This window comes from Hypomesus nipponensis, chromosome 5 (genome assembly GCF_054491055.1).
Source record: "Hypomesus nipponensis isolate SF chromosome 5, ASM5449105v1, whole genome shotgun sequence".
In the NCBI taxonomy this organism is placed as follows: Eukaryota; Metazoa; Chordata; class Actinopteri; order Osmeriformes; family Osmeridae; genus Hypomesus; species Hypomesus nipponensis.
In genome coordinates this window covers 15,595,001-15,597,500 of record NC_140365.1, presented here as the reverse complement: position 1 = coordinate 15,597,500, position 2,500 = coordinate 15,595,001, and the positions used below count along the sequence as shown (strand labels likewise).

Below are 2,500 nucleotides of genomic sequence, written 5' to 3'. Positions count from 1 at the left end.
CTGGAAGCTGTTTTCATTTTGACACGAGAGAGAGAGACCACCTTGCATTGTCAATTGCTAAATCTGTATATGGATAAGTAGCCTATGGTTGTCAACTTATTTCGTACGGCCATACCAGCCTGGCAACGCCCGATCACGTCTGATCTCGGAAGCTAAGCAGGGTCGGGCCTGGTTAGTACTTGGATGGGAGACCGCCTGGGAATACCAGGTGCTGTATGCTCTTTTGCTCATTCACTTAGAAACTGACATCTTGCAATATGCACAAGTAGTCCTTCATGAAAGGGGCTGGAAGCTGTTTTCATTTTGACACGAGAGAGAGAGAGAGAGAGAGAGAGAGAGAGACTACCTTGCAGTGTCAATTGCTAAATCTGTATATGGATAAGTAGCCTATGGTTGTCAACTTATTTTGTACGGCCATACCAGCCTGGCAACGCCCGATCTCGTCTGATCTCGGAAGCTAAGCAGGGTCGGGCCTGGTTAGTACTTGGATGGGAGACCGCCTGGGAATACCAGGTGCTGTATGCTCTTTTGCTCATTCACTTAGAAACTGACATCTTGCAATATGCACAAGTAGTCCTTCATGAAAGGGGCTGGAAGCTGTTTTCATTTTGACACGAGAGAGAGAGAGAGAGAGAGAGAGAGAGAGACTACCTTGCATTGTCAATTGCTAAATCTGTATATGGATAAGTAGCCTATGGTTGTCAACTTATTTCGTACGGCCATACCAGCCTGGCAACGCCCGATCTCGTCTGATCTCGGAAGCTAAGCAGGGTCGGGCCTGGTTAGTACTTGGATGGGAGACCGCCTGGGAATACCAGGTGCTGTATGCTCTTTTGCTCATTCACTTAGAAACTGAAATCTTGCAATATGCACAAGTAGTCCTTCATGAAAGGGGCTGGAAGCTGTTTTCATTTTGACACGAGAGAGAGAGAGAGAGAGACCACCTTGCATTGTCAATTGCTAAATCTGTATATGGATAAGTAGCCTATGGTTGTCAACTTATTTCGGACGGCCATACCAGCCTGGCAACGCCCGATCTCGTCTGATCTCGGAAGCTAAGCAGGGTCGGGCCTGGTTAGTACTTGGATGGGAGACCGCCTGGGAATACCAGGTGCTGTATGCTCTTTTGCTCATTCACTTAGAAACTGACATCTTGCAATATGCACAAGTAGTCCTTCATGAAAGGGGCTGGAAGCTGTTTTCATTTTGACACGAGAGAGAGAGAGAGAGACTACCTTGCATTGTCAATTGCTAAATCTGTATATGGATAAGTAGCCTATGGTTGTCAACTTATTTCGTACGGCCATACCAGCCTGGCAACGCCCGATCTCGTCTGATCTCGGAAGCTAAGCAGGGTCGGGCCTGGTTAGTACTTGGATGGGAGACCGCCTGGGAATACCAGGTGCTGTATGCTCTTTTGCTCATTCACTTAGAAACTGACATCTTGCAATATGCACAAGTAGTCCTTCATGAAAGGGGCTGGAAGCTGTTTTCATTTTGACACGAGAGAGAGAGAGAGAGACCACCTTGCATTGTCAATTGCTAAATCTGTATATGGATAAGTAGCCTATGGTTGTCAACTTATTTCGTACGGCCATACCAGCCTGGCAACGCCCGATCACGTCTGATCTCGGAAGCTAAGCAGGGTCGGGCCTGGTTAGTACTTGGATGGGAGACCGCCTGGGAATACCAGGTGCTGTATGCTCTTTTGCTCATTCACTTAGAAACTGACATCTTGCAATATGCACAAGTAGTCCTTCATGAAAGGGGCTGGAAGCTGTTTTCATTTTGACACGAGAGAGAGAGAGAGAGAGAGAGAGAGAGACCACCTTGCATTGTCAATTGCTAAATCTGTATATGGATAAGTAGCCTATGGTTGTCAACTTATTTCGGACGGCCATACCAGCCTGGCAACGCCCGATCACGTCTGATCTCGTAAGCTAAGCAGGGTCGGGCCTGGTTAGTACTTGGATGGGAGACCGCCTGGGAATACCAGGTGCTGTATGCTCTTTTGCTCATTCACTTAGAAACTGACATCTTGCAATATGCACAAGTAGTCCTTCATGAAAGGGGCTGGAAGCTGTTTTCATTTTGACACGAGAGAGAGAGAGAGAGATAGAGAGAGAGAGACTACCTTGCATTGTCAATTGCTAAATCTGTATATGGATAAGTAGCCTATGGTTGTCAACTTATTTCGTACGGCCATACCAGCCTGGCAACGCCCGATCTCGTCTGATCTCGGAAGCTGAGCAGGGTCGGGCCTGGTTAGTACTTGGATGGGAGACCGCCTGGGAATACCAGGTGCTGTATGCTCTTTTGCTCATTCACTTAGAAACTGACATCTTGCAATATGCACAAGTAGTCCTTCATGAAAGGGGCTGGAAGCTGTTTTCATTTTGACACGAGAGAGAGAGAGAGAGAGAGAGAGAGACTACCTTGCATTGTCAATTGCTAAATCTGTATATGGATAAGTAGCCTATGGTTGTCAACTTATTTCGTA

The 2,500-nt window shown here is 46.9% G+C and overlaps 7 non-coding genes and 2 pseudogenes across 7 annotated transcripts; all 9 read left to right on the top strand.

The window, feature by feature from the left end:
- The first annotated feature begins 101 nt into the window (after nucleotides 1-101).
- LOC146290906 (5S ribosomal RNA) lies at nucleotides 102-220 on the top strand. Its single transcript, XR_014756926.1, has one exon. It is a non-coding gene; the product is annotated as a 5S ribosomal RNA (ribosomal RNA).
- Nucleotides 221-406: 186 nt separating this feature from the next.
- LOC146290905 (5S ribosomal RNA) lies at nucleotides 407-525 on the top strand. The gene has a single exon (XR_014757149.1). It is a non-coding gene; the product is annotated as a 5S ribosomal RNA (ribosomal RNA).
- A 186-nt stretch (nucleotides 526-711) lies between these two features.
- Nucleotides 712-830, top strand: LOC146290904 (5S ribosomal RNA). The gene has a single exon (XR_014755927.1). It is a non-coding gene; the product is annotated as a 5S ribosomal RNA (ribosomal RNA).
- A 174-nt stretch (nucleotides 831-1,004) lies between these two features.
- LOC146290903 (5S ribosomal RNA) lies at nucleotides 1,005-1,123 on the top strand. Its single transcript, XR_014757763.1, has one exon. It is a non-coding gene; the product is annotated as a 5S ribosomal RNA (ribosomal RNA).
- A 172-nt stretch (nucleotides 1,124-1,295) lies between these two features.
- Nucleotides 1,296-1,414, top strand: LOC146290902 (5S ribosomal RNA). Its single transcript, XR_014755926.1, has one exon. It is a non-coding gene; the product is annotated as a 5S ribosomal RNA (ribosomal RNA).
- A 172-nt stretch (nucleotides 1,415-1,586) lies between these two features.
- Nucleotides 1,587-1,705, top strand: LOC146290901 (5S ribosomal RNA). Its single transcript, XR_014756925.1, has one exon. It is a non-coding gene; the product is annotated as a 5S ribosomal RNA (ribosomal RNA).
- A 184-nt stretch (nucleotides 1,706-1,889) lies between these two features.
- On the top strand, nucleotides 1,890-2,008 carry LOC146290900 (5S ribosomal RNA; annotated as a pseudogene).
- A 186-nt stretch (nucleotides 2,009-2,194) lies between these two features.
- LOC146290899 (5S ribosomal RNA) lies at nucleotides 2,195-2,313 on the top strand. The gene has a single exon (XR_014758061.1). It is a non-coding gene; the product is annotated as a 5S ribosomal RNA (ribosomal RNA).
- A 182-nt stretch (nucleotides 2,314-2,495) lies between these two features.
- LOC146290898 (5S ribosomal RNA) overlaps nucleotides 2,496-2,500 on the top strand; it is a 109-nt pseudogene continuing 104 nt past the window's right edge.